This window comes from Muntiacus reevesi, chromosome X (assembly GCF_963930625.1).
Source record: "Muntiacus reevesi chromosome X, mMunRee1.1, whole genome shotgun sequence".
Lineage (NCBI taxonomy): Eukaryota > Metazoa > Chordata > Mammalia > Artiodactyla > Cervidae > Muntiacus > Muntiacus reevesi.
Genome location: NC_089271.1, coordinates 116,632,182 through 116,641,234, shown reverse-complemented (window position 1 = coordinate 116,641,234; position 9,053 = coordinate 116,632,182). Strand labels below are relative to the sequence as shown.

General features: G+C 38.3%; 1 long non-coding RNA gene across 1 annotated transcript; it reads right to left on the bottom strand.

Annotated features, from left to right (window-relative positions):
* Nucleotides 1-951: 951 nt before the first annotated feature.
* Nucleotides 952-8,789, bottom strand: LOC136154045 (uncharacterized). Its single transcript, XR_010660473.1, has 3 exons — nucleotides 8,712-8,789; nucleotides 6,108-6,252; nucleotides 952-995 (listed from the first exon to the last, which is right to left on the bottom strand). It is a non-coding gene; the product is annotated as an uncharacterized lncRNA (long non-coding RNA).
* Nucleotides 8,790-9,053: the final 264 nt, after the last annotated feature.

Genomic DNA, 9,053 nt, shown 5'->3' with positions numbered 1-9,053 from the left:
TCCCAACATGGCTGGCACATCTGAGACACCAGAGTGGAGCACTTTGTAAAACTACTCATGCTGAGACCCCATCTCACATCAATTCGGTCAGAATCTCTGTGGATTCAAGTCTAGTATTAGAAACCCTGCTCTAAATATAACATACTCTGTCCATTAACCTCCACAGTAACAGCGGTGAGAGTGAAAAGGATTGAGTAAGAAAGGAATGCAGTGGTAAATAGAACATCATTTCCCCCACTTCCTCTGTCACATTTCAAGCTTCATCTGTGAAAAGTGAAAGTGAATGCCGCTTAGTCGTGTCCTACTCTTTGCGACAGTCCATGGAATTCTCCAGGCCAGAGTACTGGAGTGGGTAGTGTTTCCCTTCTCCAGGGGATCTTCCCAACCCAGAGATCAAACCCAGGTCTCCCACATTGCAGACGATTCTTTACCAGCTGAGCCACCAGGGAAACCCTACAAACTGAATTTCTATTAGTCTCCAGGACCCAAACCACACCCAGTGTTTACTGTAAGATCTAGTCCCTTCACCCATGACATTCATTCTTCCCCAGCAATTCCCCGAACATGGTTTGTTTTCTGTTCTGTTGCTCTCAACATTTTAATACCTCTCATATACACTGTATAATTTAGATCTTAATTATATATATATATATATATATATATATATATCTTAATTATATATATAATTTAGATCTTAATTATATTTTTTTCTTTAATTATTTCCTTTCAGAAGCACCACCTTTTCAATAAAAAAATAAACTCTTAGGCAAAGAATGTATTTTCTTTTAGGTTTCCCAAGTCAACCAATAGAATCCCAAGCAGCAAATTATCACCACAAGCAGGCTAAGCCAAAACAAACAAGGGCAACATCAGATGAATTACCTTGTGCACGTGCTTGTGTCTCAGAGGCTTCACTGAGAGGGCCTTTCTGCTTTGTGCATCTGGCTGGATGGAAAATACAACTTCTACTCGGTCACCCTGATAAGGTTCAAAATCTAAAACCACCAGGGAGAGAAATCAAGTTGGAATTATCTCACAATGTTGTCATGTGAAATTTCACAAGTTACTTTGATGCTGGAATACCCTAAAGTAGATTCTATGACATTGAAGGTCCATTTTGAACATTTAAAAACAGGTAATCTGCAAGTCTTCCTGTCAGAAAGGAATTTTATAATGTTTTAGGCATTGATTCTCTCTCCTGATTTCAAGTCAACTGGGAAAAAGCATTAACTGAGCATCTCAGAGCAATCTTTGTTGAGAGCAGCACAGAACCTGATCAAACTGTTGGTCACATTCACACTCCTTCTGGAGAGGAAGGAAAGTATGTAAGAATATGCCTGCCTGTGTTCAAACCTTAACACTGCCCCTTACTCAATTGACTTAATTCTCTGGGCCTTGATTTCTTCATCTGTAAAATGAGAAGCCTAATAGTTGTACTTACTAAATAGAATTGAAGGGACAATTAAAACTCATATAATAGTATTTGGCACAGAAGCAACACCAAATACATGTTGATTGCTATTAGTGGGAGCCATAGCAGAAGATGGTTGGATGGCATCACCAACTTGATGGACATGAGTTTGAGCAAGCTCTGGGAGTTGGTGATGGACAGGGAAGCCTGGCTTGCTGCAGTCCATGGGGTCACAAAGAATCAGACACAACTGAGTGACTGAACTGAACGGATAGCAGAAGAACATATTGCTAGAGGAAGAGACAATTTTTTCAAGGGTTTTGGACCAACAATGAACTCTATATAATTTACATTTTTCAACTGTCAACAAATCTTTACAGATTTTACACAAGTTAAAAGTGAGTCACAGTGCCCAAATGTACCATGGAGCATTTGAAGCCAATAGAATTCTCAAATGCTGCTACTGAAAGTGAAACTTGATACAACCACTTCAGAAAGCTGGCAATATCTATTAAAGTTAAATATTTCTGTACCCTATTTCTAGTTCCATCATAGCCCTTTCTTTGTTCTCCTTGGTTTCATCACAACTAAATTCTAGAAGGACTGAAAACCACACGAGGGACCTCTTGTCTTCTTTCTCTCCACATTTCCTTTGTGTGGTTTTCTATAATATCCATAGGCTAATAATTCCAGTAACTGGAGCTCTAACCAGTTTCAGATCCATATATCCAAATGTTTACTCAAATCATTATGTCTAAAGCTGGGCTCTTGCTAGTCTTCTCATGTGCCCAGTTTTGCTCCTTGGTCTTTCCATATCTCAAAAATGGAAACTCTACCCTTACCATTGTTCCAGCAAAACACTTAGGAGTAACTCTTGACTCCACTTTCCTTCACCCCAAATGTCCAGTCCATCACCCAATACTTTCATTTCTAACTTCAAAGTATTTCTAAAATCAAAGCAATCCTTACAGCCTTCCTTTCTACCAGTCTTAGCCAAGTTTCCATCATCTCTCATCAGGACTATTGCAATAATAGATTCCTAATTTGTGTTCCCAATTCCATCCTTGTCCCATGTAACCTGTTCTCAGCATGACAGCCAGAGTGAACACATTAAAACATAACTCACTTCATATCACATCATTGTTCAAAGTTCATCCCCCCCAAAAGGCCAAATCCTTAATATGATCTATAAATCCCTGTGTAGCTCACCTCCTTACTCTTCTCTTTAAGATATTTATTGAAACTTTACTTTTTCAATAAAACCATCCCTAATTTTTCAACCCATAGCTCCCTAGATTTATCATTATCCTAAAACTATGATTCAGCAGTTTCAAGCCTAGTCCTAAGAATTAAGCCCTGACAAAGAAAATCATAGGTTCACAAAAAAGACTTGTATAAGAATGTTTTTTAGGGATCCTCGGTTGGCCTCGGATAGCCGGTCCCCCGCCTCCCCGCCGGCGGGCCGTCGCCCGTGTCCCTCGGGGCGCGGCGCGGCGCACATCGCCGCGCGTCGGGACCGGGGTCCGGTGCGGAGAGCCCTTCGTCCCGGGACACGGGGCGCAGCCGGAAAGGCGGCCGCCCCCTCGCCCGTCATGCACCGCACGTTCGTGGGAAACCTGGTGCTAAACCATTCGTAGACGACCTGCTTCTGGGTCGGGGTTTCGTACGTAGCAGAGCAGCTCCCTCGCTGCGATCTATTGAAAGTCAGCCCTCGACACAAGGGTTTGTTTATTTAAAAAAAAAAAAAAAAAAAGAATGTTTTTTAGCACCTTTATTCATAATAACCAAAAGCTGACAGCAGCCAACATGACCTTCAATAGGAAAATGGAGAAACTGTGATGTACAGAATGAGCTACAGACATATGCAACAACATAGATGAATCTAAAAATACACTTCTGAATAAAAAAGTATTAAACAAAGAAGTATATATGTCTGATTTCATTATATCTATAAAATTCTAGACCTCCAAATTAAATATATGGTGGGGAAAAAAACTCAAAACTGTATTTTGCCTTGGAGATGGGGGCGGGGATTGACTGGGGAGAGGCATGAGGGTAATGTTTAGGCACTTGGATTTGTAAAAACCCAGAGACACTCCAAAAAAAAAAAACTAAAAACAAATGATGAACTTGAGCTGCTGACACACATGTTGCTGACACAGATATGATGCCTATTCACGATGCTCCAGTCATCCTGCCCCTCCTTCTTTTCCGAGGAAATGACAAAATTTTTCCATGTCAGGACTTTTCTCACATTTCTTCCCTGTGAAATATTTTTCCCAGGTGGTTCCTTCTCCCTCAGGTCTCAGCTCATGTGTCACCTCCTCAGAGAGGCCTTCAGTAACCTGCTGTCTATAGTAAAGCTCACCTCACTCTACTCCCAGTTTTACTATCACAATGACTTCCTCAAGTCCTGGAGAGCAGAAAACAATCTGTATCTCTTTTGTGAGGGGGGCTGGGGGAGGTTTACTTGCATATTGTCTGAGTTCTACCTCTTTCTAACTCATTAGAATATAAGTATTATGAAAACTGTACCTGGAACGGAGTGAGGTACTCAAATATCTGTTGAAGAACATAAACAAGAACATACACGGACTTGGCATGATGTGGAACAAACAAACAAAATCAACACAATTTTTCCTTCTTTTAGATTCCTATTATGTTTTAAATTGTAATAAGTTTTTACCATTTTCATTGGGTTTTATAATTAGATTAAAAACAGCTATTCTGACATTTCTAAATATGACTGGCTAGGTGTTCAAGTCTTCTTTTTCATCTACTCTCTCTTTCACCCTAGACAGTCTATTACTTCAATTCACTCAACTTATTTTGCAGCAGTAAATCCCTCCACCTGTGCTTTGAGTCCCATCCTCTCTTTACAACCAGGGACTGTGTTTTATCAGTCCTTCCTGCTCTCTTCTTCACTTTCAATTAATCCCTTTGGCATTAGCAACATGTTCAAGTGTTTCCCATCTTGAGAAGAATTCTTCTAGCAAGGGCTATCATTGGTGGTGACTTCCTATTGACATGGTTTATAGGGACCAAGAGATTGCCTTTAGAGCTTAGCAATCCAAGGAACCTCTTCTCTTAGCATTAGGTATTTCTAACTAAATGGGTCTTAAGATCCTAGCTGCCACCAGACAATCATTTTTGGGAACTTCTCTTTGGACTTAGGTACAATATTTTTACTTATATTCATCTTTCAAAATCCAGCCTGGCAAGGGGTTGCAGGGGTACGGAGACCAGCTGGGAAAGCACCTCACCCAGGCAGCCTTTCCCAGTTCTCTCCATAGCAGTCAATCATTCTCTCTCCTCTACTCAGCAATGTGGTTAAAAAAAAAAAAAAAAAAAAAAAAAACATTCTTTTAATCACATTCTTTTAATGTCAGTCTCTCCCAGTTGGGACTATCAGCTCTTTGCAGGCAGGGTTTAGTAAAGTCTTAGTTATCTTGGTCTTGCCAATATCTAGCACTCTATCTTGAGCTGAATTAATAAATTGAAATAGCATCAAAAAACCAACAAATCATTGCTTTAGGCATAAAATAACAAAGTGTTATACCTGATAATTAATGGACACACACACACACACACACACACACACACACACACACACACACGCTTGGAATGTGTTGGAGGAGGTTACTGAGAAGACATAACCATGGTTGACCCACAAACTGGACCTGGGCACTTGGAGGCTGCTCATCTCTTCCATGGTCCTTGGAATATACGTTCCACCTACCGTTCCCACGTTTCAAGGACACAGCCTTGACAGAGTAAGGTATCACTGAGACCATTTGGGTGGTATTTGTGACTGAACTCTGTTAAGACCTCTGTATAAAGTATTGAAATTCTGGCAGGGGAGGGTATAGATCTACTTGTACACTCAAAATAAGGCTCATACATTAAACTCCTTTGCATATTAAACCTGCTCCCTACCCATCTGGAGTGGCCTGCCTCTTTCTAGGTCTCTCCTTGTTTTCCATTACAGGACCAGTTTGTGAACCAACAGAAAGGTACAAGGTTACTTCCAAACCTTATTTTAAAGCTTTTGAAGAATTAAAAAAAACATTATCCCTGTATACTTGTATTAATAATATTTTTCAGTTAGATTAGAAATTCAATGCCTATAGGAATGGAAAAATTACACAAATACTAGTGATTACATATAATAAATGACAATGCAACAAATGATAGGATGAACTTTTAAAAATACAACACATCTGTCCCTTGCTGTACATAATTTTTAACTCCAAAAATTCACCTCAAGTATTAAAGAGCTTCCAGTTGGAGTGAAGGACAATGGAGAAGTAATTAAATCCTCTTACCAGTTAGTGTTAAGCATGTCACAAATTTGACCCTGGAAATGATGCCTATAACCATCTTCAAATGCAATCTATAAAATTAAAAAATAGGTAAAACCTAATTTTAAATATTAAATTTTTTTGGCTGAGTCCCTTTGCTGTCCACTTGAAACTATCACAACATTGTTAATCAGCTATACCCCAATATAAAATAAAAAGTTTAATTAATAAAAAAGACAAAGTTGGAGCATTTCAGAAGAGATTATTTACAATGTTTGAAATGTCTTTGTGAAAAGTATCTTGTGTATACATTTGGCATTTCCAAAAATCTCTTTTGCATTGTTTATTAAAGGAACATTTCAGCAATCTAGTAAAAATATATATATAAATTGTACCTTTACAAACAACATCTAGAGAGAAGTAAGCTGTGTGATGAATGAACTCAACACCTTCCATCAGAGAGTTCATACAGCCAAGTGAGATTCTAGTACAGGAGTCTGGCAGTTCATCACCGTGGTTATTATCACAGAAAGCATCCACCTACGAGAAGAAGAAACACTTACTTCACACATAGCAAAAGTTTAAAAATCAGAAACATATGCTTAAATCATTGTTGTTTAAGAAAGAGTTTAAATAACTATAACAAACAGTGGTGAATATATTTTACATAGCAAACATATCATAGACATGAGATGATAAAATAATGCCTGAGCTTCATATATTTTTATGTTTTAGAGCAGTTTAGGAAAATTAAGCATCAGTTCAGTTCAGTCATGAACTTCCCATATATTCCTTTTCTACACTCACAGTTTCCTCTGTTACTAGTATCTTGCATTTGTTCAATCAGTACATTTGTTCGATTGATGAACCAATATTAATTATATTTAATTAAAGTCCATAGTTTAAATGAGGGTTCACACTTTGTGTTATGCTGTCATATATTTCTAAAAATGTGTCTGATCTGCCCTCTTAGCACAGTAGGCAGCGCGTCAGTCTCATAAAAATGTGTCTGAAAACATATTTGTGCACCAACAAATTAAATGCACTGACCATGTTAGATGCAAAAATAAAAGATACTATTCCTGCCTGTACGAACTCATAACCAAAGGGGAGTAAAAAGCAAAAATAATGAATTCAAAGCAAGTTATGACAAATAGTAAAAATATGTGCAAAAACTGGCTTTGGGGAATTGCCAATAAGGAAAGAATTTATGATTCAGAGAATACAGGACAATTTCTTGGAGAAAGTGGGATTTGACCTAGGCTGTGAAAGAAGAGAAAGATTTTACTAGCAAATGAAAACAGGGCTGAGGACAAGGGAGATAGCAAAGGAGAGAAATCACATGGCAAAGTCGTGAACAAGGAGGAAAATCATAAGATTTCAGATCATGGCACTTTGTGGGAGAGTGTTATAACACAACACAAAATTGGGAAAATAAAGGCGGGGGGAGGGCATAGCTCTAAAAGACAAATCAAATTAGGACTTAATTTATCTATAACAGAGAGGCATTTGAAAGTTTTATTATTGAAAATAAAAAAGTCTTTATATTTTTCTTTGCTAATTACACTAATAGTACATGTTCATTGTGCAAAAAATACAAGGCAGAGAAAAGAAAAAAAAACAATTATACATAATCTGTAAACCGAACAGCTTTCTAAAGATAAGCATTGACCATATTATATTCTGGTACTTACCCTGCTCCAGATGTTTTTACTATGCATAAATATCTATGCACTATTTGAAGGAAAATTTAATAATATATATACTACTAATGCACCCTCAAATGATCACAAGTATGTCAACAATTCATCAAAGCACCATGACTGAGGAATAAAAGTTGCATGAAAGGGGATTTTTGCTTTTTCATCCTAGAGTTAGAATTATTTCTGTATTATTTTATGTGTATATAAAACTTTCCAAATTTAGAGAAAGTTTATATTAAGCATTCAGTTGAGAGCTGCTATCTAAATAATAGAGTTACTACTACTACTAATAACAACATATATCTTAACCATTTAAGAAAGAAAGGCACAAAGGAAATTTCAATGTTTTCCATCAACCAAGTTATATAACAAAAACCCATACTTTACAGTGAAACCAAGAGGGACCCCGTGGGTCTTTCCTGGGAACAGACCCTCTGTCCCCAACTCCCTGCACTCTGCCTCTTGTTTGTCGAAAAGCTTTAGCTTCCTAAGCCTTCTCCAACTTCCAAAGAGCAAATTTAATCAGAGAAATAAGAAAACGCAGAAAGGAAAACAGTCAAGTAAGACAAAATAATTGTTTAGCCATAAAACAAGGCTCTTCAGTTCCTCCACAAGGACTATAGATAATATTCTGAGCCATATTCTTTGAGCTGTTCTGCAGATACTGAAATCCCCACCAGTCGGCAGAAGTTAATTGCATGCTGACCACCAGCACATAGACCTCAGATCAGTTGGAACCATAAGGTTAACAATGTTGACTTCTGAAATACCACCCAGTTCCTCATCACCAACCTATCAGAAGGATATCCATGAGCTGATTAGGCACACTGCTCCCCCTCTTCCCTAGCACGAAAGAAACTTGAATTCTACTCTGAACTACGATCGTTCCTTAGGGCATTAGTCTGGCATCTTCTCAGTTTGCTGGCCTTCCAAATAAAGTTGATTTTCCTTGCCCCAACACCTTTTTTCTAGACTTACTGGCTTGTCATGGGATGAGTAGAACAAGCTTGGACTCAGTTACAGTAGGAGACAAAATTTGTTGGAACATATAATATATATAAATATATAAATATGTTGACAATGGTTTAAATTATCCTAAAAAGCAAAAAGCTTATTTTTTAGAGTTTATTTGTCCATGCTGAGTGGCTTTTGGAACCTTAGTTCCCCAACCAGGGATTGAACCTGGGCCCCTTGCTGTGGAAGTGCCAAGTCCTAACCACTGCTCAGACAGGTTGAATAAATAGAAACAAGGTTGGAATCCCCCAGGAAAATAGACAGTCCCCAAACTTATCTTACTTTGATTGCTTTCAATCCATGAGATGTTTCATTTTCCTCCACAACTGCAGTAACCTTTTGCCCAACTTTCAGGAGCACATTGCCAGTCACAACATCACTGCTGAAGTAGATCAACTCATCGATCAAGCCATAGTTACTACAGAACTTTGTCACGACTCCTTGCACAGTTTTTGACTTGGTGTGACCTAAGAGATGAGTAAAGGTTTCATTAATCTTAAAAGCAAACACACATTATAAAGAATCCCTACCAGAGGAAGATGGGCTTCCCAGGGGGCTCAGTACTAAAGAAACTGCCTGCCAATGCAAGAGACTCAGGAGGTGCCTGTTCAATCCCTGGGTCGA